At 41.2% G+C, this 27915-nt stretch overlaps 1 protein-coding gene across 7 annotated transcripts in view; it reads left to right on the top strand.

Annotated features, from left to right (window-relative positions):
- The window catches only part of anks1b (ankyrin repeat and sterile alpha motif domain containing 1B), a 203045-nt gene that overhangs the window by 12394 nt on the left and 162736 nt on the right, over positions 1–27915 (top strand). Inside the window, exon 2 of one of the 7 annotated variants that reach the window (XM_031898695.1) lies at positions 47–163. The exons of the other annotated variants lie outside the window; for them this stretch is intronic. The gene's annotated coding sequence lies outside the window, so the exon portion shown is untranslated. The remainder of the gene's footprint in view (positions 1–46; positions 164–27915) is intronic. 7 annotated transcript variants of the gene reach the window in all.

Raw genomic sequence — 27915 nt, 5'->3', positions numbered from 1 at the left:
TAAAAAAAAAAAAACTTCATGATCCACCTGCAATTTCACTTCACAGAAATCCTCCTCAAACACGTGCACCAGGGAAGATAAGACCATGTGTAGATGTCCCGCTCATTCAGTGTCTCGCTCTTCATGATAATAGTGGCAAGTTTGGTTTCAGGTTTGGACACAGGTATTACCCTAAACCCCTCCCACTCTTTGGCCTCTTTACTTAGATCATACCTCCTCCAGAACGCCTCTAACCCTTGGGATAACTTAAAGCTGACATTAGATTCTGTGATACTCATAAAGTCATAAATTTCCCGTGGGGTAAAATCTAGCAATTGATTAATGTTTCTGGCAACAATCCTGCATCTCTTGAAATACTCCTTCTCCGTTACCCACTTAATTTAAACTATGTTTTTTCTCTTATCAAACTGTTCATCAGTGTCATCATCCTGTTCACATGCAAAGATTCTCCTTCTTTTCTAAACATTGCCCTGTTCACATATAAAGAATCTCCTTTTTTACCATTGCTCTTAGCATCCCCAGAACCCCCCTCAACCCCCCCTGCCCATTGCACTCCCCAGCAGAATAAACATCCTTTTTTACACCCCCTTCCCCACCACCTCACTCACATGCATTGCATTACCTGCACTTCAGCCACTTGCCCCACACTGCCCCCAGCACTCACAACACCTACACACACACTATGAGCATTATTGGAAAGATTGTTACTTTGCACAAAATCTGTAGCATTGCTACATTCAGCAACTTAAATGAGAAGGAAAGTCATTTTGGCATTTTAATACCAGTAGATTCACCACATTAGTGCCACCTAACACAATATATTTATTCTGCAGAAACATTGCCATACCCGAGTAAAGAGCCCTAGAAGCTTTCTCTGTTTGCTTAAGACAGCAGCTGCCCTTTCAAATAGCTTCCTGTTTGCAGTCTAACTCTTATAGCTTAGACCACACATTCCTAAGGGAGGGGGAGGGAGTTCTTAGCATTCTTATGGGAGGGGGGAGCAGGAGAGGGGAGTGAGGAGAGAACTGTGCAGACTCTGGCCACAGAATTATGGATTTTTCTGAGAGAGGAAGTCAGACACCCGAACAACATGTTCCCAAAAAGGAGACAAGAAATCCTGTATTACTTTTGATAGAATGCTTGTGGCTGTAATTACATAGACCTTTCTGATAAAGCTTATTTAGTTTTTACCTTTCCTTCTCCTTTAACAGCCAGAATATCGTTAATGTAAGCCTCAGTCTCTTCCAGCTCCGATATACTGAGCTCTCCTTTCAGCAGTTTCAGTTCCTTTATAAGTCTATCAATGTCTCTGTTTCTCCTCCAAACTCCTGAACTCCTTCAGTCCATTAATAATAGTGTCATAATCAATCACAGTCTCAGGTCCTTTGTGCACTTCCCCTGCCTTCCCCATGGGTCTGGCAGCCATTACCCATGCTCCACACTGTCAGGCTCCTTATTGCTAGCAGCCATTTTGCAGCCGTCTGCCTCTGTTGCAGCTCCGCAACTCCCTGCAGTCACTTCAACACCAGCATCCAGTTCCACAGAGTCAAAGTTACTTCCCATGAGGCTTTGGGAATTACTTTTGCTTTTCTTATTCTTCTCTTTAATAGAGCAAGAAACATTGCCCTTTGCAGTGTGCTCCACTGTTACCACCATGTTAGACCGAGCAGCCCTCCTGCCCAAATGAGTCTTTACTAGCTGGCTCATGGGTTTTATCGCCTTCTTCCCCATGGACTGGGGAAAAGCAATAAAAATAGAGAAAAAATGCCTACAAAATTAACCCCCACACCCAGTCAGGCCTGGGAGAATGTCACAACTCCGCAGAGAGCTCAAAGCACAGTAGTAGTAGTAGCAGCCATGAGAAAATAGGGTGAGGGGTGTGGCTGTGGGCTAGCAGGTATAGTAGGGAGAGATGGTGCCTAAAGTAGCATTGGGATAATAGCCTCTGGGAAGGGACTGCGGCTGTGGGATAGCAGATATAGCTATTGTAGCTGTAGGGATATGAGCTTTAATATACACACAATCACTATTTCTACTCTTTTCCTCTGACACTATCTGGCCTGGATAACCCAGTATCCCAGTAACCCAGATTAAGGTTACCGTATATTCGAGTATAAGCCGAGTTTTTCAGCACTAAAAATGTGCTGAAAAATTCACCCTCGGCTTATACTCGAGTTGGGTGAAATACAAGCAGGTTTTTAGAAAAGTCTCGCCTGCACAAGCCCCTGCCAGCAATCGTGATTAAGATTTCCGCTACCATAGATGAATTTAAATTAAGGCTTGGGAAGACTAAGGGGCACATTTACTAAGACACGAATCCAAACCGAATTGGAAAAATTCCGATTTGAAAACGAACATTTTGCGACTTTTTCGTATTTTTTGCGATTTTTTCGGTGCCTTTACGACTTTTCGGAAATTATCGCGACTTTTTCGTTACCAATATGATTTGCGCGAAAAAACGCGAGTTTTTCGTAGCCATTCGAAAAGTTGCGATTTTTTCGTAGCGTTAAAACTTGCGCGAAAAGTTGCGCCTTTTTCGTAGCGTTAAAACTTAAAAGGCGCGACGTTTCGCGCAAGTTTTAACGCTATGAAAAAATCGCAACTTTTTGCGCAAGTTTTAATGCTATGAAAAATCGCCAGAGTTTGCGCAACTTTCGGAATGGCTACGAAAAATTCGCGTTTTTTCGCACAAATCGTATTGGTAACGAAAAAGTCGCGATAATTTTCCGAAAAAATCGCAAAATACCGATCATTACGAAAAAAACGCAATCGGACGCATTCGGCCCGTTCGTGGATTAGTAAATGTGCCCCTAAGCCTCCCCAAACGTTCCTTACAAAAAATAAATAAAAATACTGACTAGGTATTGTGTTGAGGGTCAAAGTAAAGGTAAACGTAACTTAGAGCTCATTTGGGAGTTATAAAGATATTACTGCACCTCCGATCGTGTGTCAATACCACAGGAGTTCAGTAAAGTCACTCTCACTGTGTCTTTCCCCTACAACTTTACTTGTTCCTCCTTCCTGTCGCGTCATCGGAATCCGCTTCACCCCTCCCGCACATTTGCTGGATTTACTGTTGCAGACTGACAAGCAGTACACCTCCGTGATCGTTCTGACGGTAACAGCCGTTCTACCCCCACTCTTTCTAAATATTTTCACTCTTGTTTCTTGCTGCCCACATTTTCAAGAAAACCAGCAAAAGGAATAGTGAAAGCTTTCGCCTTACAACTTAGGTTACTTTTATGTGTGACATATTTAATATTTGGAAATATTTAATGATGGTGACTAATAATGATGGCCTTCCTATAATTCAGATATTTATGCAATGATCTGTTTTCTGGTTGTGATCTCACTGTTGTGTCTGGGGTTAATGTAGTTCCTTTATCCATGTCTGTATTGATCTTACTGGTATATCTGGGGTAAATGCAGTGCTCATCTATTTGGTACAGTGGTCTTACTGGTACATACTGTAAGATCTGGACCCAGAGTGTACAGTAACAGGTGAATTACATATTGTCAATGCCAAATGTCAATGTCAGGATGGTAGGGGGCCAATCAGCTATTTATCCACAGTTGTTGCTTCAACTTTGCATGTGTTATTAGCCTTAGCCTCCCAAAACAAAAAAGTCACCCTCCTATGCCCACTCCCACCAGCCCCAGTGTCTATGCTGATAACCTCACACCAGCTGAAGCTGAAGCTCTGTTTGGGCATGTCCATTGGCTGTGACGTTAGTGTATTGAATCTGTATACCCTTATTTGTTAAACAATATGGTATCAACCAACAATATGGTATCAACCAAGCTAAAACACAAAGAGTTAAAATCCTTCAAAACCAGATTTGGATTTTAACTCTTTGTGTTTTAGCTTGGTTGCTGATTGAGCTAAGGGGGTAGTTATTGGTATCATTGTTAATACCATATTGTTTTGTTGACCCTCTTCTCCACTTACAGAGCTAGTTTACTGTTTTTCTTTGAAATACATATTTAATAATATATACCCCACTGATGCCTCAATTAATGTAATTTTATTGGTATTTATTTTGGTTATTGAAACCTAGCAGTAGCTGCTGCATTTCCCACCCTAGGCTTATACTCGAGTCAATAAGGTTTTCCAGTTTTCTTAGGTAAAATTAGGTACCTCGGCTTATATTCGGATCGGCTTATACTCGAGTAGATATGGTATATATACAAGCAAGAGTGGAGCACACCCTATAAAGGCTCAAATGCCTTGGGTGCTGGCAAAATGAGGAAATATAAGGACAGAGAGCTGCACGCACAAGGACTTAGCGATTAGTGAAAAAATTTAAAATCCAACGTTTCGAGTACTGACTGTACTCTTCTTCAACCACACCTGGTTTGTCCCTGAAGAAGAGTACAGTCAGTACTCAAAACGTTGGATTTTTTCAAATACATTTTTTCACTAATCGCTAAGTCCTTGTGCGTGCGGCTCTCTGTCCTTATATATATATATATATATATATATATATATATATAAATACAGTTTGCTAGGAAGCTGCACACCATAACGTACAGATAATACCTGGGTGCCAGTGCAAAAAAATGTACAGGCATGAAATGACGGCACACACAGGATTTTCCTCGTTTAGGTCTCTATTGGCTGGCACGGAGTACCTGCGGATGATGGCACTGGATTTGTACAAATGATTGACAATATACTGAGATGTTCAAGATGCTTTGTACAGTTATATGGCTAATTTGGTGGATTTAAAGGGTATCTGAACACAAAATCTATTTTTCTTTCCTTCTATTCAAATGTCCATTGGCTGTGACGTTAGTGTATTGAATCTGTATACCCTTTTTAAGATCCCTGTTTGATTAAGCTTATTGTGACGTGCTGAGTAATTTGCTGGCGCTATAAAATTAAATGATGATGATATATTTGTTGTTGGAAGCAGTGTCTGTCTGTCCTGTTTCTGTCCTTATTCTTGATACAATGTTGCAGAAGTCAGGTCTCTCCCAGGGCTGGGGACTTCTGCTATATTACACATACCAATGAACACTGGTACTGAATGTAAATTGAGATGGTGCTAAAAAATCCATTGTCTTTCATCAAGCAAAGAACTGTAGAGTTCCCCTTTAATCATCCCTCCCGAGCCTTGCACACCATTTATAAAGTGCCAACATATTCTGCAACGCTGTAAAACAAGTGGGTTTATACATTAAATAGTTACATATAGTTACATAGTTACATAGGGTTGAAAAAAGACTAGAGTCCATCAAGTTCAACCCATCCAAGTAAACCCAGCACACACAACCTATACTTACCAATCTATACACTCACATACATAAACTATATATACAACCACTAATACTAACTGTAGATATTAGTATCACAATAGCCTTGGATATTCTGCTTGTTCAAAAACTTATCCAGGCCCCTCTTAAAGGCATTAACAGAATCTGCCATTACCACATCTCTATGTCAACATTGGGCATATAAATTACATACAAAGCACCCAATAACTGATACAAGAGGTGAAGAGGCCCCTGCCCAAAAGAGCTTCCAGTCTATAATGACAGGGGGTTAAAACACAAGGTGTGGGAATGGGCAAGATCAAAATTAAGCAACACTTAAAGGGGTGCTAAACCCTGCTGCACTTATCTTGTAACTTAAATTTTATTGAAAGATTTATCAAAAAGAGACAAATAAGACATCGTGATCTGTTATACATTACAGTCCATAATGTTATACAGTGCCGGCACATGGTTTACAGAAAGTAAAATTTTGTTAGAGTCAGCATGTCATATTCATTTAACACATTGTTTTGTCTTAGTATCGTTTTAAGCCTTATACGGTATACTGGGGGGGGGGGGGGGGGGGGTATAAACCTGGATATGTTAACCGGAGGTGGGGGATAAAACATAACAAGGCTGCATTGTGTATAAATTTTAGGTTTGAGGGCTAGGTTATATTTAGCTCTTTATATATGTCTGTGGTTGTAAAAATATCCCATCTGGCCCATACTTTATTAAATCGGGGGATTGTACCCCGTATTCTGGCCGTCATGTATTCCATTTCTCTCATGTCAGTGATCCTGGGGATGATTTCTGAGAGTAATGGTGGTTGTGGATTTTTCCACCGGTATGTGATCCCCATTCTGCATGCAGTCAGGATGTAGTTTGTTAATCTCTGTTCAGCTGAGGTGTTGAGATCTGATGGCTTCCCAGTTAGAATAGTTAGTGGGTCTAAGGTGTGTTCTCTATATAATACCTTGCTCAGGAGCGTCTCCACCCTTTTCCAGAATATGGTTAGAGAGGGGCAATACCACATTATATGTGGCAGCGTCCCTATCTCCCCGCAGTTTCTCCAGCATCGTTGGCTTTCATTAGGGAACATTTTATGTAGTTTGCTTGGTGTATAGTACCAAAAAAATAACACTTTGTACAGGCTCTCTTTTTGTCTCACGCAGGATACATTTTTCCGGGCGTTTTCCCATATTTCCTCCCAGGTATCCATAGTTATTTCTTGGTTAAGAACTTCTTCCCATTTTAACATGTATCTGTGTTTTGGGAAAGGGTCAGTTGGCAAGCTTGTTATAAATCTATATATTATAGCAATTAGAGCTTTTTGTGGTAGGCCTGTCTGACATATACGTTCAAATCCTGTGAGGGGGGTTAGTCGGTCCTGTTTTGGTAAAGATGTTTGATTAAAATGCTTCAGTTGCAGGTAGCTAAAAAATTGAGTAGATGGTATTTGCAGTTTTGTTTGTAGCTCCCCAAAAGCTAAGGGTTCGTAGGTCCGTGGATTGATGTAGTCATAGATAGTGTAAAGATTTCTAGATCCCCAGTGTGATTTGAATGCGTTCTGTTTGCCTGGGGGGAATAGGGGATTGTCCAGGATCGGTGTCAGTAGTGGAGATGTGCTCATTAGGTTGTATTTCCTTTTGGTCTGGTGCCAGTTGCGTAGAGTAAATGTTATGGGTCCTAGGGTTCCCTGTGGTATTTTGTTGCTTGTTCCAGTCTGCCATACATAGGTGCTAGGGTGGGTAGGAGACAGCCATAGAGTTTCTATATATGCCTATTTTGTGGTTGGTTACATAGTTACATAGTTACATAGGGTTGAAAAAAGACCATTGTCCATCAAGTTCAACCCATCCGAGTAAACCCAGCACACAACCTATACTAACCAATCTATACACTCACATACATAAACTATATATATATACAACCAGTAATACTAACTGTAGATATTAGTATCACAATAGCCTTGGATATTCTGCTTGTTCAAAAACTCATCCAGGCCCCTCTTAAAGGTATTAACAGAGTCAGCCATTACCACATCACTAGGAAGGGCATTCCACAGCCTCACTGCCCTCACCGTAAAAAACCACCTACGCTGCTTCAAATGGAAGCTCCATTCCTCTAACCTATAGGGGTGACCTCTGGTGCGCTGATTGTTTTTATGGGAAAAAAGAACATCCCCCAACTGCCTATAATCCCCTCTAATGTACTTGTACAGAGTAATCATGTCCCCTCGCAAGCGCCTCTTTTCCAGAGAAAACAACCCCAACCTCGACAGTCTAACCTCATAGCTTAAATCTTCCATCCCCTTTACCAGTTTAGTTGCACGTCTCTGCACTCTCTCCAGCTCATTGATATCCTTCTTAAGGACTGGAGCCCAAAACTGCACTGCATACTCAAGGTGAGGCCTTACCAGGGACCTATAAAGAGGCAAAAATATGTTCTCATCCCTTGAGTCAATGCCCTTTTTTATACAAGACAGCACTTTATTTGCTGTAGTAGCCACAGAATGACACTGCCTGGAATTAGACAACTTGTGATCTACAAAAACCCCTAGATCCTTCTCCATTAAGGATACCCCCAACACACAACCATTCAGTAGATAGTTTGCGTTTATATTATTTCTACCAAAGTGCATAACTTTGCCCTGGTCAACATTGAACCTCATTTTCCAGTTTGCTGCCCAGTTTTCCAATTTTGTCAAATCGCTCTGCAAAGCGGCAGCATCCTGCATGGAACTTATAGTTTTGCACAATTTAGTGTCATCAGCAAAAATAGAAACAGTACTCGCTATGCCCACCTCCAGGTCATTAATAAACAAGTTAAAAAGCAAAGGACCAAGGACTGACCCCTGCGGTACTCCACTAACCACACTGGCCCAATTAGAAAATGTTCCATTTACCACCACTCTTTGTACTCTATCCTTCAGCCAGTTCTCTATCCAATTACAAATATTATGTTCTAGGCCAATATTCCTCAATTTGATCATTAACCTTCTGTGATGTACAGTATCAAACGCTTTAGCAAAATCTAAGTAGATGACATCAACTGCCATTCCAGCATCAAGGTTCCTGCTCACCTCCTCATAAAAGGCAACTAAATTAGTCTGGCAAGATCTGTTACGCATAAAACCATGCTGGCACAAACTAATAGTATTGTGAACTGCAATGTATTCAACTATCCTATCCCTTATTACCCCTTCCAGAAACTTTCCTACTACTGATGTCAGGCTAACAGGCCTATAGTTTTCAGGCAGAGAACGAGATCCCTTTTTAAATAATGGCACCACATTAGCAATTCGCCAGTCTCTCGGCACCATGCCAAACCTCAACGAATCCTGAAAAATTATGTGAAGAGGCTTGGCAATCACAGCGCTCAGCTCATTTAATACCCTGGGATGAATCCCATCCGGTCCTGGACCTTTGTTTACCTTTACATGTTCAAGTCTCTTTTGAATTTCCTCCTGAGTGACCCACGCGTCAGTAGCTAATCTACTAGCACTGGGTATATTAAAAGGGAAGCCTTCATTAGGTGGCTCCTCAGATGTATAGACAGATGAAAAATAAGAGTTCAAAATTTCTGCTTTTTCCCCGTTCTCATCAACCAACGTACCCCCCCGTGATAATAAAGTTCCCACCCCTTCTTGCTTCATTTTTTTACTATTCACATAATTAAAAAATAATTTTGGATTCTTTTTACTCCTAGCTGCAATATCCCTTTCCATCTCTATTTTAGCTTGCCTGATAGCTTTTTTGCATGCTTTATTTGCTTCCTTGTACCTGATGAAAGTTTCCGCTGTCCCAGCTAACTTGAATGCTTTAAAAGCACGTTTTTTATTACCAACCTCGACCCTAACTCTTTTATTCAGCCATAAAGGTTTTGCTTTGCGATGCCTCTCCTTGCTTACAAGGGGAATATACTGTTGTGTATACCTGCAAAGCAATGTTTTAAAGATGTTCCATTTTCCTTCTGTGTCTAACCCCATGAAAAGCCTTTCCCAGTTGACACATTGCAGAGATGCCCTTATACTGGCAAAGTCTACACGTCTAAAATTGAGCGTTTTAGTTACTCCCTTATAGAGCTGTCTCTGTAGCATTATCTCAAAGGAGACCATGTTGTGATCACTGTTCCCCAAATGCTCACCCACACAAATGTTAGAGATAAGTTCAGTATTATTAGATATTACCAGGTCCAAAATAGAATCATTCCTAGTAGGTTCTTGAACCACCTGAAATAAAAAGTTGTCATTTAGCATGTTTACAAACCTACTAGCTTTTTCTGACTTAGCCACCCCATTACTCCAGTCAATGTCTGGATAATTAAAGTCCCCCATAATAACAACTTGACCCAATTTTGAAGCCTCCTCCATTTGCAAAAGTAGCTGGGACTCATCCCCCTCATCTATACGGGGTGGTTTATAGCATACACCAATGATCATTTTCTTTGTGACCTTCAGCCCTACTGAAATTTCTACCCAAAGAGATTCAACGTTTTCATTGGTAATGTCTTTATTACATGGCTTTAAATCTGACTTTACATAAAGACAAACCCCTCCACCCTTTTTAATCACTCTGTCCCTCCTAAAAAGCGTATACCCATTTAAATTCACAGCCCAGTCGCATTTTTCATCCCACCAGGTCTCAGTGATACCAATTAAATCATAATTTTCAATACATGCAATAGCCTGCAGCTCCCCTAATTTACCCGACAAGCTACGCGCATTAGCCAGCATGCAGCGGAGATTACTACTTCTTCCTCTGATGCTTACATTAGCTAAAGGACAGTTAGAGCTAAGGTGAAAATTAGTCTGTTTCCCTTGTAACAATGGAAGCTCCTTATCTGATAAACTATATGCCCCCCTCATTCCTCCCCCACAACCCTTTACTGGTCCCACTGCCCCATCTACACTAGCTCTCCCATAAGAATCTAGCTTACCAACCCCCCCCCTTGTCTAGTTTAAACACTCCTCCAGCCTCTTAACCATTCTCTCCCCTAGCACAGTAGACCCCCTTCCATTGAGGTGCAATCCGTCAGGGCAGTATAGATTGTACCCCAAAGAAAAGTCAGCCCAGTGCTCTAGGAACCCAAACCCTTCCTTCCTACACCAAGACTTTAGCCACGCATTTAGCTCCCTAAGCTCCCGCTGTCTGCCTAAACTAGCACGCGGCACCGGCAAAATTTCCGAAAAAATGACATTGGAGGACCTTTGCTTAATTTTAGAGCCTAGATCCCTGAACTCACTCTTTAAGGTCCCCCACCTACCGTTCATTTTGTCGTTAGTACCGATATGTACCAAGACAGCTGGGTCATGCCCAGCCCCTCCCAATAATGTGTCGACCCGATCAACCACATGCCGAACCCTGGCACCAGGAAGACAGCAAACTGTCCGGTTGAAGCGATCCGCTCGACAGATTACCCTGTCCACTTTCCTAATGATCGAATCCCCTATAACCACCATCTGTTTAGGCCTAGCTCTGCTCTCCTCCCCACCACTACTAGAGAAACTGGTCTCCTGGCTGTTAGAGAGATCAGCCTCATCTAGAACCGCCAGTCCAGAGTTCACACTCCCATCTTCTTCACACAATCTGGCAAATCTGTTGGGATGCGCAAACCCTGGAGCAGCCTCCCTTTTCCTTTTCCCCACACTCGATTTTCTAACTGTCACCCAGCTTACTGCCCTATCATCCTTTCCTTGCTCCCCTCCCCCCATACTATCTGACCCCGCTAGTTCTTGTTCAGTTAGCAAGAGACTTCTTTCAAGATTGTCAATAGAACGCAGTGTTGCAACTTGTTCCTCTAGAGCTCTAACGCGAGCCTCTAAAGTGGCAACTCGCTCACATCCACAACAGAGGTATGCACTTTGGAACTGTTGTTCCACAACTGCATACATGCAGCAGGCTGTGCACTGTGTCATACCTTCAATGTTGCTGCCACTCATTCTCCCAGTTACAGAAACAGTTAAACAAAAATTGGTGAAAAGGCTTTAAAATAAATACAAATAAAATTTTTTTTTGGTTTGTAGGTTGTCCATCCTGCTATCTGTCGCAGGTGTGCTGCCATGTAGTAGCACTGTAGACTGCCAGTCCCCCTTGTCCTTTGCTGGATATCATGACTGTTTTGGGTATCCTGTGTCTGGATTTAACTCATATAAACTTAAAGAAAGCTGTTTGTAAGTCTTTAAGTACAGTTCTAGGAACCGGGATTGGAAGGGTCTTGAACAGGTATAATAGTTTGTGTAGAATGGTCATCTTAATCGTTGTAATCCTTCCCAGCCACGAAATAGTATATGAGTTCCATTTATGGAGGAGGCCCTTAATGCTATGTATGAGTGGAGGGTAGTTATGTTGGTATAAAGAGTTGTATGTTTTAGTTAGGTGGATCCCTAAATATGTTAGTGTATGTTCCTTCCATTTATATTGAAATATTGCTGATGCTCTATGCTCAAAGCATATAGTAAAGGTGACAGGGGGCAGCCTTGTCGTGTACCATTCCTTATGGGAATGAAGTGTTCAGATGCCCCTGGGAGTTTAAGGGTTGCTGTAGGGGTAGAGTATAGCCCTTGTATGGCTGCTAAGAAGGGACCTTTCATTCCCAGGTTGGACAATAATTCTAGCATGTAATCCCAGTTAAGGCGGTCAAACGCCTTCTCAGCGTCTAGGCTTAGCAGGAGAGCTGGGATTTTGTTTTTGTTAATGGCCTCAATTAAATCTATGGCGTGTCTGGTGTTATCTCCGGCCTGTCTCCCATGTATAAATCCGACTTGGTCTGCGTCAATGAGTTTAGGCATTAGAGGGGCCAATCTATTTGCTAGAATTTTGGTGAAAATCTTTAAGTCAGAATTTAAAAGGGCAATGGGTCTATAGCTGCTGCATTGGTGCGGATCTTTGCCTTCCTTATGTATCAGTGTGATATAGGAGGTTAGCATAGAGGTGGGAATGTCCTCTCCCGTTAGGAATGAGTTAGGAACAGCTTAGTTAAGTGGGGTGCTAAGGTTTCCAGAAACTTTTTATAATATAGATACGTTAGGCCATCTGGGCCTGGGGCTTTTGAGGTGGGGAGAGATGTAATCGTTTCCTTGACTTCTTCAGCTGTTACCTCTTTGTTTCGTTTTAGTAGGTCCTCAGGGGTAAATCTAACTCCAATATTATTCTCTAAAAAGGTCCTTCTTTGAAGTTTTATTTTGTTCTGTAGGTGAATTGGGGGGTTTGGCAAATTATATAATGATGTATAGTATTTATGGAAAGCCCCCGCAATTTCTGTTGGCGCATATGCCATTTTGCCTTCGTTCAGTGCGATTGCAGTTATAGCTGATTGAATTTGTTGGTCTTTTAATTTTTTGGCTAGAAGGGAGTGTGGTTTATCTCCCCTTTCATAATATTTTTGCCTGGTCCATCGTAATGTTTTTTCAATGCTATCTATTGTTAGAGATTTCAGATGTTTTCGGGTTTGTGTGATTTCTTTTAATATGTTTTTTGTGGGGTTTCTATGTGCAATGTGTTCTAGTTCTTTTAGTTTTCTTTCGAGTGTACTTTGGGTATGGAGTTTGGACCTTTTTTTATGAGCTGCTATTGCTATAAATTTACCCCTGAGGACTGCTTTATGTGCTTCCCACAATATAGACACATTAGATACAGAGTTAATATTTTCCTTAAAGTAGTTTTCCATAGTTTGTAGAATTTCTGAGCATATTCCCGGATCACTTAAAAGAGTCTCATTTAAGCGCCAATGAGTAGTCCTATGAGGGGGTTTATCCAATTCAATATCTAATAGGACTGCGGAGTGGTCAGACCAGTGGATTGGGATAATATCCGTGCTTGACGAGTAAGTTAGCAGTGTCCTAGGTATCAGGAAAAAATCAAGCCGGGAATATAGCTGGTGCCGTGCCGAGTAGAAAGTATATGATTTTTCGTTAGGGTGATGAACTCGCCAGATATCTTGTAGGTCTAGTGTGCGTATAAGTTGTCTGAACCTACGGCATTGTGCCTTGTACTCATTTTGTAGCGGGGGGGATGATCGGTCTCTTAGCTCTGAGAGTGTTAGATTATAGTCCCCTCCAATGAGAATAGGTGAGTTGTAGGCTCGGCAGACCTTAGTTAAAGTGGTTCTAAGAAATTTCAGCTGGTTCCTATTGGGAGCATATATGTTTACCACTTTAAGTGGCTTTCCTTCTAGGGTCCCCTCTAAAATTAAGTAGCGTCCATTTGGATCTGAAATAACGTTTGCAGCTTCAAATGGACAGTCTTTGTGGATCATCGTGAGGAGCCCTGCCCGTTTAGCATTTTTATTTGATTGATATACTTTTGGGTATAAATTAGTTTTTAAGGTTTGGTTTTCTGAGGCTTTAAAATGAGACTCTTGTAATAATACAATATCCGGTCTAAGTTTGTGAATTTCTCTTATTGCCATATACCGTTTCATAACATTGTTAAGACCATTAACGTTTAAAGATAAGACTTTCACCATTTATACACATTAGTTAATATGCTAACAGTATATTCCCATTTATACTTTAACATGCAGTACCTAGACATATTGAGTAAACTATAGCCCTGTAAACAATTGCAGCAAGTTAACAAACAGTAAGAATAACAACATAAACTGTATAAACATCGGTCGTGACCGTTTGCAAGGTTACGTGCCATTATATGTAAGCTTAAGAGGTGGCCTTGGTTGGGCCAATGTAGCTGAGGTGGCATTATGAGGTATCTTTGGTCCTGTAAGTAGGAGCATGGATAAGGCATGTGGGATGGTTGGGTAAATGCCTCAGTTATGCCGTGGCAGTTTGAGGTAACGGAAAGCCAGCTTGGCTTAATCAGGGGAACGTCCAGGTCAGCAATGGAGTATATGGGTATTATAGTAGTGATACTCACGGAGGGGTCCAACCCGAGATTTCCTCTGCAGGTGTTGCGGGTTGGGTTGTAGGTTTATGCCTGTGAATTCAGGCTGATGGTTTTGATGTTGTTGGTATTGTTTTTGTCCATGTTGGTCTGAGGTTCTCCTGTTGTCTGTTTTTCTTAGTGGGTGGGTGTAGTTGTTGCTCGGTCGGCTGGATGCCTAAAGATTGGAGAAATTGAAGGCCTTGGGTCGTATCTTGCAGAGTGTGTTGGTGATTGTCTTTTTGTACTATAAGTTTGAAGGGGAAACCCCATCGGTATGCTATGCCTTGTTCTCTGAGTCTTTGAGTTATTGGACGTAGGTCTCTTCGTTTGGCTAGTGTAATTGGTGATAGGTCGCTGAAGATTTGGACTCTGTGTCCTTGGTGGTCTGTGTGAGTAGCATTGCGTGTTTTGGCGATGATGCTCTCCTTACTTTCAAAGTAATGCATACAGACTACTATATCCCGCGGTATGGCTGCATTCGATTGTCTGGGTCCCAATGCTCGGTGTGCTCTATCGAATCTCCAAGCCTCTACCGGGAGCTCTGGATTGATAGTAGAGAATAGGGAGCGTAGGTAGGGCCTGATTTCTTGTGCCCCTATGTCCTCAGGTACTCCCCTTATTCTTAAATTTTGGCGGCGCGACCTGTTTTCTAGGTCTTCAGCATATGATTTTAGAGAGTTCATTTCTGCTTTAAGGGAGTGGTTTTCCTCCTCTAGTATGTTATGTCTTTGTATGAGATCATCCACCACATTCTCCAGGTGGTCTGTTCTTTCCCCTAAGCTCGTTACTTCGGTCTGGACATCTTTAATGGCTGTTCGTATAGTGTCTGCTATAGTGGCGGTAAGCCGTTCATGTAGTGAAGCGAGCTGTTGGGATAGTACCATGGCAGTCACCGGATCGGAGTGCTGTGGTTGTGAGGTAGTTTTTATATTAGTTCGGTCCTGTTCTAGTTGTCCGGGGGAACTTGGGGCCGAAGAGTCAAGCGGGAGTTCAGGCTCAGAGTCTGCGCCGCCATCTTGGGTGAGCCGATATGGCGTGGGTGCTTTCTGTAAGTACGGGGACATCGTCCCAGTTGTATCTTTTAGCCGCTTTTTCCCCATCGCTGATGTCCCGCAAGTTATATCTAGCACCCGGTGATTTTGGAGGCTAGGGTTTTAAAGTGTGCGGGTGTTTGAGCGTTTTCGGGTCGGAGCCTCTGTGAAGTGTGTCCTGCTTACTCCATTGCGCGCATGCGCCCCCCCCTGCTGCACTTATCAACCAAACTCTACTCAGCTGTTGCTGGACTAAAAATCCCAGGCAATTTAACATATAATGAAGGTTGAGGCATGTAGGGAGCTACATCAGGGTTGTATGCTCAAAGCAATATTGCACAATAAAACTTTTCCAAAACTTTCCCCCAAATCTTAGGGCCAGTGTCTGCATTAAAATGCAAATAATCCTTCAATGAGAATCCCAGCTGATCTGTGTAAATCTGGCTCTATGTTCTATGTAACTGCAATTGAAGTTGGAGTACAGTTTCCCAGCAATGAACAAGCCTGTCTTTTATTCCCATGTCTGGTTCGAGTGTCATGTAATGAAGAAAAAAAATGAAATAATAGAAAGATGCCTGACATAATGCTGGGAATAAGCATTCTCTCTCTGGTCAACTTCTCTTTCACTTATAATGAGATTTTTAGTCAGTAGAATGCTCAGGGAGGGAATTTTCTTGCATCAATAATTATGTTTTTTGACAACTTTTATAGCAAAACTGAGGTGTGCTGTGGGACTTTTTTTTTTCATTATACAACCCCTTTAATGAGGGTAAGCTTCTCTAAATAAATGAGTTTTGAAGGCAGAAAGATTAGGAGAAAAATGTAATTTGAATGCAGAAAGATTGGGAGAAAGTTGGGCAGATTGTGGGAGGGGAATCCAGAGAAGGGGTGCAGCCCTTGCAAAGTCTTGAACTACTGTAACTATACTGACCTGCTCTTTCAATTGCAGTGCTTCTGGCCGGACCCAATACCTCTATGAGTCTGTAGTTATAGGGTCTAATACCTTAAAGTGTGCGCACTATACAGATTTTTTGTATGACGGCAGTGGCTTGTGTGTGGGGGCGGCTACGTATTCACACAGGAGACCTTCCTTGCACACCCTGGCCCTCCAAGGCATTTTATTGAAGTGTTTGTGCCCTGAGGAAATATGGATGCAAGACGAGACGCATTGGGTTATTGGACTGTTAATACAGACTGTACTGTTTGAATATGTTGCTTCAAAAGTGTAAGTGCAATATCTTTTAAATATTTATATATAAATATATTGTATTATTGATCTTATACTATGGGAGCGTGCCCCTCTTTTTTCTTTTAACATTTTTAGAATCTAGTGGCCTGACCAGCTGTACAGAGGAGGCAGCACCCCACTTCAGCAACGTTACTTTGGATTTTTAAGAGTCTCATTAATATTAAAGCTGATCAAATGAACCTTAAAAATCCAAAGTCTACATTTTTCTTTTATGGTTTTAGCACCCCTTTCTTATTCTTTTTAGAATAAAAAATTGTAAGTTGAAGTGCAGGTCAGTAGAGGTACAGTAGTCCAGGCTTGATATGATAAGAGAGTGACTAAGAACTTTTGCAGCATCTTGAGTGATAAATAATTGTATTTTGGATATATTTCTTAGGTGAAAGTGACATTTATAAGTGACTGTATATGAGGAATGAAGGACAGGGCAGAAGCATAGAGGTGGTATTGGAAACCATATGAGTTGATTAGTTTGCCAAGGGAAAAAGTATAGAAAGAAAACATAAGAGGCACAGGACCTCTGTCCTTGAGGAACCCCAACAGAAAGAGGTAAGGGAGAAGATCAAGTAGTTTAGAGATGAAAGGGAGCAAAGAGATAAGTTGGAGGTAATCAAGATTGGAGGGATCAAGAGAGGGTTTTTTCAGAATAGGTGTTACAAGTGCATGTTTCAGTTGGGAGGGAAAGATTATAGTTGAAAGTAAGAGATTGAATAGAATACGACTAAGGTAGAATAAGGTATTGGCATTGCGTAAAGGTTTGAAAAGAGTGGGGAGGTTGTAAGGTGAGAGGAAGCCAAAAGTTCTTGGACTTCCTGTTCAGTCAATGGGGAGGAAGAGCCAAGAAGAGACTGGGTAGCGTGGAATAAGGGAGGTTAGGAGTGGTTAGGGGGATTGAGTTGCGCAAAGTCATTTCTTATGGTGTCAATTTTGTTTTGAATGTGCTCAGAAATTTCTTGGGAACAGAAGAGAGTTAAGGGTAGGGAAAATTGTGCAGGTGTTTTAGAGAGTGAGTGCAGTAAAGTTTTTTAATTTGGCAGAGGTGGTATTATAAGAGAAAAAGAAGATTTGTAGCTGTCTGATTCCGACCATCTTTGGAAGGCTTTGGTGTGAGCAGTGTGCCAAGGTTGGAGCTGTTTGGGTCTAAAGGTGGCCATACACGAGCAGATCCGCTCGCTTGGCGATGTCGCCAAGCGAGCGGATCTTCCCCCGATATCCCCACCTACGGGTGGGCGATATCGGGGACCATTTAGGTAAAAAAAATAATAATCCGATCGTTTGGCCCTGGGGCCAGACGATCGGATTATGTGGGCGGCAATGGGGCAGTCGGATCGGGGACCGCATCAACGAGCCGATGCGGTCCCCGATCCGACCAGATTTTCTAACCTGGCCGATCGAGATATGGCCAATTTCAGGCCAGATATCGGTCGGCCAGGCCGCTCTGCTCTCCCCATACACGGGCCGATTAGCTGCCGAATCGGTCCAAGGGGTGTATGGCCACCTTAATGTGTTTTGTCTTGGCAGGAGCAAGCTCATTAAGGGTGAGTGTGTTGTAATAAGCAGAAGTAGCCTGATTAGGACAGGAGATGGTTGAGATATTAGAGTGAATAGAGTCAAAGGAAGAAGAGAGACTTGTCATGTCATTCCACAAATGCCCGGGCGGCAGAAATTTAGGGGCGGCATGCCGCGCAGCCTCATTGTAATTTTGCTCATACAGAGTATACTGCACAAGCCCAGAGGTTAAGAAGCCTAATTAAAGTAATGATTTAATGCTTTAAAAGTTGTCCAAAGGGGGCCAACATTTTGTTACTGTGTTAGATCATCTTTTTAAGATTTAGGGCTTGCACATGCTCAGTTTGCTCTGTTGGGAGGCTAAGCTTAGGGAATGTAGTAAATTATCAAAACAGCACGTCAGGTAATATCTGCCATAGAATCTGATTAATAATTATAATCATAATATGCAGACTGCACTGGTTCCTGTGTTGCCATGTAATGTAATGTGGGTTTTAGAGTTTTTTGCATTGTTTAATAAAACATTTCCCAGCTCTCCAGAGCCAGTGGCTGCATTAATATGCAAAATAATCCCCCAATGAGAATCCCAGCTGAGCTGTGTAAATTTTGTTCCCTGTTCTCTGTTCTTGCAATTGGAGTTGGGAGCAATAAGCAGTTTCCCAGCACTGAACAAGTCTGTCCCTTTATTTATGATTTCTGTGCCATATAATGAAGCTCAATATGATGTAATTATCTCTATATGTAAGATAATATAAAATGGCTGATATAGTGCTGGAAATCTAATTAGCATTCTCACTGGTCAGTTCTCTTGTGTATATAAGTTTTTCTTCAACCTCCATAGAGAACTAGGTGGAACCTGAAAATTATCCGATTGGCACAGAGACACAGGTGTATCATGGGTACAGGTACATATAAACTAGTGCTGCCCTATTATACACATTTTATTACAAAATATCAATAAAAACAAGCTTTAGCCAATATTTATACATAACTTGTTTATAAAAGACTCCCAAATACCAAATATTACCATATCTCCATCCCCCAAAATACCAGTTCAGAAGATAATTGTGGCTTTACACTGACCAAAGCAAAGGTTTGCTGAGCAGACTGGGGGTTTCATACACAGCCTGTGTATAATAGTGAGAGCACAAACTCTGAACTCAGTGTCAGTCACTTTGCATATGCAAATCAGCATGTCTGGGAAGGAACATAATATTTGTGTAGAGGTTCACAGTTTGGCCTCACCCCATGTGTAATGCACAGAAACCCCCATGCAGTTGCATGGGGGTTTCTGTGCATTACACATGGGGTGAGGCTTCATAAACACTTTGAGTTATTGGTATGTTGTGTGGTTGTATATAAAAAAACAACGCAATTCAACATTACTAAAGCTAATGTTCTGTATGTTAGCCACGGGGGAGGTTGTAAGGTGCATATGCAAGTCATTGTATTACATACAGAAATACCTTTACAATGGAAAAATTTATTCCTAGAAGGGCTGTTTTGTAATAGCAAAGTGACTAAAACTTTTGTCATAGCTTCTGTCTATGTTTCCAACCTTTGTAACTTATATTTGTAATATAGCTCAGTATTTGGAATCATTACAAGGTGGAAAGAAAAGTCACACAATGAGGATTTACCCAAAGTCTCGCTCCAAGCTTAAAGTGCAAGAGCAGGACTTGAGTTTTTTAGGGAGCAGCCAGACAGGACTGTGATTGGTTGGCTTATATGCATGTTTAATAGGGAACAGGCAGTGACTAGAGTAAGCAGGCAGGGGAAAGAAGAATATTGTGAGTCGATCCCTAAGCTCAGGTCAATGACATCAGCCAAAAGCAGACTGAGCATGTGCAGTAGTTGGGCAAGGCAAAAGATGGAGAGCCACTGTGGGCATCTTAAGGGCTTGGGGCTTTATTTCTAAAGAGCTTTGGTGACTTTGGGCTGGTAAAAGAGCTCAAAACACATAGCTAAACATTTCTAGCTATATTCTTTTTTTAGACTTTAGTTCTCCTTTAACCTTTAATAAATAAAAATTTAAAAAAGTATGTCTGGGAGTATAAAATCACAGGCATGGCTTGGGTAACACCTTTAAGTGCCTGTAGCAGTGCACTATGCCGCACGGGTACAGGGGCAGGGGACAGGGGCAATAGAAAAGGAGGAGGAGTGTGTCTGTTCATTAAGCAGGATATTAAAGAGGAAGTGATGGGGGTAACAGAGGAAGCTGAATCCTTATGGGTTGAGCTTCTCACAGATAGTAAAGAATCTACCAAACTAATTGTAGGGGTATGCTATAGACCCCCTAATGTAAGCGAAGAGGAGGAGGCCCAGCTCCTGTTGCAAATAGAAAAGGCTGCTAGTTTGGGGCAAGTGATAATAATGGGGGATTTTAATTACCCTGATATTGACTGGGGCAATAGTACTGCCAGGACAGTAAATGGGAACAAGTTTATAAACTTGCTGCCTGACAAATTTATGTCACAGGTTGTTGAGGAGCCAACCAGGAACCATGCTATATTTGATCTAGTGATCTCTAATGGCCCAGAGCGTATAGCAAATGTGCAAGTAGTTGAACCCCTGGGTAATAGTGACCATAATGTTATTTCATTTGATGTTTGGTGCAGGACCAAATTTACACCGGAGCAACAAAGACACTGAATTTTAGAAAAGCACATTTTAGCTCCTTAAGGGCAGTGCTTCAGGGCATAGATTGGGGCATTATGTTTTCTGATAAAAACACAGAGCAGAAATGGTTGTCATTTAAAATGATATTAAATCATTACTGTTCTCAATTTATTCCATTAATAAGAAAAAGTAGAAGTGTTAAGAATCACCCTATGTGGCTTAACTCTGAGGTAAAGAAGTTAACAGGGAAAAAAAAGGAAAGCTTTTAAGAAATATAAGTCAGAGGGGACAGTAGCTGCGTTTAATGAATATAAACACTATAACAAGTGTTGTAAAACAGCAACCGGGAAGGCAAAGATAGAAAATGAGGAGCGCATTGTGGCAGAGGCCACAAAGTATATTAATAGTAAAAAGATGCAGGTTGAGGGCATGGCCCCGTTGAGTTATAGTAACAACAACTTAGATTGTAAGCTCTACGGGGCAGGGACCTCCTTCCTACTGTGTCTCATACCACATGGCACTTATATATATATATATATATATATATATATATATACATATATGTATTTATTGTATTTATTTATTATATCACTTGTCCTCCCTGTGTGTAATTTTGTATTCTGTAAGACTGTACAGCGCTGCGTACCCTTGTGGCGCTTTATAAATAAAGTTATACATACATACATACATACAACAATATGGTTACAGTGGATACAGAAAAGGCAGCTGTGCTTAACCAGTTGTTTTCTTCTGTGTATACAGTAGAGGAGCCAGGATGCCAAGTCCCACCCAATAGCTGCACTGTTGCCTCAGCTTCAACTACGCAGTGGTTGACACAAGATATGGTGCTTAAAGGGTTACACAAGATAAATGTAAACAAGGCACCTGGGCCAGATGGAATACACCCTCGGGTACTGAGAGAGCTAGGGTCAGATTTACAGTGGCCTTTGTTTCTGATATTCTCAGACTCTCTTTCATCAGGTATGGGATTGGAAGAAGGCGGATGTCATTCCTATATTTAAAAAGGGAGTAAGATCTCAGCCTGGCAATAATAGGCCTGTAAGTTTGACATCAGTGGTGGGCAAGTTATTTGAAGGCTTGTTAAGGGACCACATATAAAATTATGTACTGGAGAATGGCATTATGAGCAGTAAACAGCATGGCTTTATGAAGGACAGGTCATGTCAGACCAGTTTAATTGCTTTTTATGATGGGATCGGGTACAGAGGGTGGTTGTTAATGGTACGTTCTCTACTTGGAGTAAGGTTCTCAGTGGGGTCCCTCAGGGTTCTGCACTGGGTCCACTTTTGTTTAACTTGTTCTTAAATGACTTAGGGGAGGGTATTATAAGCAATGTATCAGTGTTTGCAGATGACACAACACTCTGCAGACCAGTCAATTCTATCCAGGATGTGGCATCCTTGCAGCAGGATCTTGACCAACTGGCAATCTGGGCGGCTAAGTGGCAGATGAGATTTAATGTGGATAAATGTAAGGTCATGCACCTGGGATGTAAAAATATGCAAGCCACTTATACCCTTAATGGGACTGCAAATCCATCATGGAGAAGGACCTTGGTGTCCTTGTAGAGAATAAACTTGGTTGTAGCAAGCAATGCCAGGCAGCAGCTGCAAGGGCAAACAAAGTTTTGAGCTGTATTAAAAGGGGTATAGATTCACTGGAGGAGGGTGTTATTCTTCCCCTTTACAGAGCGCTGGTAAGGCCCCATCTAGAATATGCTGTTCAGTTTTGGTCTCCAGTGCTCAAACGGGACATTTTTCAATTAGAGAGGGTCCAGAGAAGGGCAACTAAGCTGGTAAAGGGTATGGAAAGTCTCAGTTATGAAGAAAGACTGGCCAAGTTGGGTCTGTTTACACTGGAGAAGAGGCGCTTAAGAGGTGACATGAATAACTATGTATAAATATATAAGGGGATCATATAATAACCTCTCTATTGTTTTATTTACCAGTAGGTCCTTCCAACGGACACAAGGGCACCCACTCCATTTAGAAGAAGGGAGATACCATTTAAATATTCGGAAAGGTTTTTGTACTGTGAGAGCTGTGAAGTTCTGGAATTCCCTCCCCTAATCAGTCGTGCTGGCTGATACATTATATAGCTTTAAGAAGGGGCTGGATGGATTCTTAGCAAGTGAGGGAATGCAGGGTTATGGGAGATAGCTCTTAGTACAAGTTGATACAGGGACTGGTCCGAAGGAGTCAGGAAGGAATTTTTTCCCCTCTGCGGCAAATTAGAGAGGCTTCAGATGGGTTTTTTTTTTGCCTTCCTCTGGATCAACTAGAAGTTAGGCAGGTTGTACTGTATATAGGCATTATGGTTGAAGCTGCATATCCTACGTCATGTTTCCATGGCAACGCCTCCCCTGCTGAGACGCACCAATGCGAACAGGCATGGAACCGCATACGCCCAAGAGAGGAAGCCGCACAGAAGAAATGTCAAGACACCACACAAGAGGCATTGCACCTCCCAGCAACCACTCTCAGCCAAAATGTCCCAAAGCAGTACTGCCCTGATGGGGGAACAGACAATGCATCTCCATGGCAACAAGTGACCATGGAAATACTTTTTAAATGACAATGCATATGGATTTGGACTGGATACAAAACACCTTTTAACCATCAAGGTGTATTGTCAATCCAGTATATCCCAACCAACACTCCCTAAATTAGATATAGAGTGTATAATCAAATAGGAAACAATTCAATAGTGATGTTCAGACAGCTTAATGGTTTATAATGTTCCATGATCATATAAATACATTGAGGGTAATACTCTCATTTAAACCCTCGGGCCCATGTGCATTCATGCGAAAAATCCATTCACTCTCCTTCCTCAGTAAAACTGTTTTTAGATCCCTGCCTCTTATGCCCATGAAAATATGTGATAAGCCTGTGGCTTTCAATTCCATACTCTCACTTTGATGACATTCATAAAAGTGTCTGCTGATGGGCAACAGATTTTTATGTGTCTTAATCAAATCAGGGGCATTATCAATACTGGACACATGTTTAAATACCTTCTGTTTGATAACACGATGGGGCTGATTCACAAAAGGTCGTTATCACTTAATGCATAATTTTATGCGTTAAAAAATTATCTTTAATTAAGCAACAATTCATCAAAGTCATTTCGCATGCACAATCGCATGTACAAAAAAAATTATTGCAAAGTGCTATTTCCATCGTATTTCGATAATTATCGAAAAGAAATAGTCCTAACGCATAATTCACAGACATATTTTAAGTGTTAAAAGCATGAAATATTGAGATAATTATTGCCAATATTAACACCTCCTAGAAGTGGGAGTTACTAAAAAAATTTGCGGTTCGTAAGTGTTTGTGAAGACAAGATGGAGTTTGCAGTTGGATATTTGCTTGAATGTGAAGAAGGGAATCAAGTACCTTTATGCGATCGTCCTAGAGTGATGCATCCTCAAGTTTTCAGGAAAATATCAACTCTGGATGGAGTACAGGGAATTAACAATTTTTTTGCATGTTATTGTAATGCCCCCCCTATTTTCTGTATTAATTTTTTGTTGTACTCAACAGCCTTGGGTACATAAGTAGCGCATATAAAGATATGCGTGCGTACGTAACCTATGTACATACTGTACATACCATAGAAGTAAAGAAAGCAGTAAAGAAGAAAAAAAAGGAAGGAAAGGCAGAAAGCAAAAAGTAAAAGCAGATTAGTAAGTGTTAAAATAGAAATATCTCGTGCTATGAAATAATGCATAAACATATTGCATGCTTTAAAATATTGTGTCATCGCACGAAAAATAACGACAATAAAATCGCTTCTTAATTCAGACAAGTAGTCTTTTTGTGAATCGATTGTTAAAAAATTAAAAGAAGTTATACTATTTTTAACGCATGCTAAAAATAACACTTGTTTTTTCAACCTTTTGTGAATCAGCCCCGATAGGTCTTAACCTATCGTGTTTTCAAACGGAGGGTATTTAAACATGTGTCCAGTATTGATAATGCCCCTGATTTGATTAAGGCACATAAAAAGTTATTGCCCATCAGCAGAGGTAAGCCTATATATATCTTATCTCATGGCATTATAAATAACTCCTTCCGTTCTGCAAGTGAAGTATTGTGCAATCCTGTGTATGGTGCCAAACCTATCTATAAATTGGAGTTTATTAAACATATAGATATACATGCCTTACTTTTTCCGCAGGCATATGTAAAATTGGACGTCATATTAACCGATATTTTATTTGTGCGAAATTACTTCTGACTAGTTTGTCACATAGGTGCACGTCAACAACAGGTCTGTGGATATTGACCAATGGCAGAGTACACTGTGGAGTAACATCCACAGATCCACTGGATCTGTCTGTAATATATGCCATTGTCTCCTAAGAATCTGTTGTATCACCTGCCACTTGGTTATTAAAGGTACCAATGAAACATATCATGCAGGTGGACTGGTCTTTATTTTTATTTTTCAGTAAATTGGTGCGAGGTGTCCGAATTGCCCGAGAATATGCCCTATGGATCATGTTTCAAATGTAGCCTCTAGCTAACGACCAGTCTTTCAGTTCATGTATTGTGGTTATTGGGTGTTGACTGTCAAAATAGAGAATTGAGTTGGTGGCTGTGCTTTTAGGGAAAAGATCAGTACTTACAGAACCATCAGAATGCCTGGCGGAACGCCTTTGACAAAGCTCAGGCGCACCGAGGCGAAACACATGTCAGTCGCATAGTTTTATTTGGGCAGGCAGGTGTTAGTCTTGGAAATGGTCTTGGTGTGGGAGAACAGAATGGGGTGTTGATGGGTGTGGGTTGCTGGATAGTGATGGTAGGCTGGGTAATGTAATTTGCCGACCAATGCTGGAAGCGAAAGTCTGCACTTACCTTTTCTCTCCCCAATCGTTCCCTACCCGTGAGGCATAGAGCACTGCTACAGGCACTTAAGGGTGTTACCTAGCTGTGCCCCTGATTTTAGACTACCAGACATACTTTTTTAATTTTTATTTATTAAAGGTTGTTTTAATGTTTGAGATTTAATGCTGTTCATTTCAGAGGGTGGTGCAACAATATATTTTTTTGATCACTTTTTTCTTTTTTGTATTTATATTTATGCAATTGATCATGCACACCCCTGGAGACCTATTAAGCTTTTGAATGGTGGTGTGCTCCAAACATATTGTTTTTTGCCACAGTCATGTGACCTGTGCTCTGATAAACTTCAGTCACACTTTACTGCTGAGCTGCAAGTTGGAGTTATATCGCCACCCCTTCCCAGCAGTCGATCAGCAGAACAATGGGAAGGTAGCAAGAGAGCAGCTCCCAGGAGATATTAGAATAGCGCTCAATAGTCCAGCTTGCACCTCCTCCAGTTACATGGGAGTAGGAGAAACAATAAGTTTAATTATAGCCCCCTCCTAGCAAAGCCCTAATACAGAATTTTACTATTTCCCATAAAGCTCTCTGGCTATAGTACTCTAACAGCACATCCACCTCTAAATTACCCTTTTCAGATGAAAACTCAAAGACCATCTCATCCTCAGCACCCAACCCCGACAGGTACAGATCCCATGCCTCTATTGTCCTGCTGGCTGTTTGTCCTTGTGCGGTACAAAACCACAGTGTAATTGAACTGCAGTGAATTGAATTGCAGCAAATGAGTTTTATGTTGATGCAGTGCGGAGCATTCCTGAGACACATGGGATTAATGACCCAGATATCACTTTGCAGCCGCAACTCTACAGCTGGGGATAGTGCATTATCTGCAACTGAGATTTATTTTTGTCAGTTTGTTAGCTTGTTTATTTTTATTATTGGGGGGACCCTGAGACTCCCTGGGGGGCTGGGGCATCAATTTAACAACAAGGTTTTTTTTTTATACCAAGCTGTGGTACATGAATAATGTCCACTATTGGCCACAAAACTATACCCATCAGCAAGCATTTCAGGTGTTGTTGGTGGCAGTGGCAGTTGCAGTTATTCACATTGCAAATTTAATGGTGCATGCGACACAGGGGGCTGAGTGCTGAACCTGGAGTTCTGAATTCTTACTGAAAAGTCCCTCATTTCCCTCTGATCTCCTGCACTGAAACTAAAAAAGATACAAATTTAATTAAAAGTAGCTACAATGTTAAAAGCTTTTGGCAGAGAGCCCAGAAATCTTAATGAGCGTCGCCTGCACTTAGAAACATTGTTTCTCGCTTTTAATTAAATAAGAAAGTTAAAAGCCTCCCCTGCACTGAGATACAATTGTAACTAATAAAATAAACAGGCCTCTTAGGGGAACTGAGACTTGCAGCTTAAAGGGCAATTTCAGCTTTTTCTGCAAAACTGTAACAACACATAAAACAACCCCAAAACCCCCAGAAATGTGTTCAAACTTTAAATAACCTGGCAAATTTAGTCAAATGTGAGTGGTATTTAGATCTTTTGGATCTTGGATTTGGATCTTATATTCAATTTCCAACTTTACCAACTCCCCTTTTCCCTTTGATCACAATCTGCTCACATTTCAATTCTCATTAATTCTCGCCCTCTGCAGTCCCCCCAAACTTGCAAATACACGGTATTTGCAATCACAAGACATGTCACATCTTTCTTCTTCTTTTGACTCTCTTCACTCTAATATCACAACTATCTCCTGTCCTGTCTTTCTACTACAACTACTGTATATTGATACATATATACTACATATATTGGTAGAGTTTACATAGTGCTCTGGGGTTGCACTTGATAGACTTTGGTCTTTTTATTAATGAAAAATATGTAATTATGTAAATTGTAAACAAAATGTGAAAACATTTTGCTAGAGTAAAAAATAATAACATAATGCTAGAGTAAAAAAGATTCTAAAAATGCAAGCTTGCCTTTGCTTAAACTTGCTTCTCTTGCATTAGCCCTTGATTGTAAGAATCTATCCCTAGTTAGCACAAAATACACTGAGACCTTCTGATAGCAGAGTGAAAAAATACCCTAAAATGTTCTTTCTTTGACCCTAAATAGTGAAATCTGGCCCTGGTTTGCACACAAAACACTGGAGTCCTCTAATAGTGTAAATAATAGTCTAAAACTGAATATATTTTGTTATTTCATCCACAATTAGCCATTTTTATCCCTAAGATGTAGGGTCCATGTCAAATGTCCTTTCTGCCCTACCCAGAAACCTTCTGCATTGCCATTTTTGTGTGTTGTTTTTTTTTATCCAGGCGGGCTATCCCATCAGACAATGTGTGCACGGCAGCATGCAGGCAATCACCATAGAAGTCTGTAAAGAGGCAATTTCAAGTATTTGCTACCCTCCTGTCATGATGGAAAATGTGCAGGGGTCAAAATATTCAAATTTGCCCCATGGCCAAAGGGGAGTAGTTCTC

This window comes from Xenopus tropicalis, chromosome 3 (assembly GCF_000004195.4).
Source record: "Xenopus tropicalis strain Nigerian chromosome 3, UCB_Xtro_10.0, whole genome shotgun sequence".
Lineage (NCBI taxonomy): Eukaryota > Metazoa > Chordata > Amphibia > Anura > Pipidae > Xenopus > Xenopus tropicalis.
The sequence above is the reverse complement of the archived record's forward strand: the minus strand, read 5'-3'. Positions and strand labels throughout refer to the sequence as shown.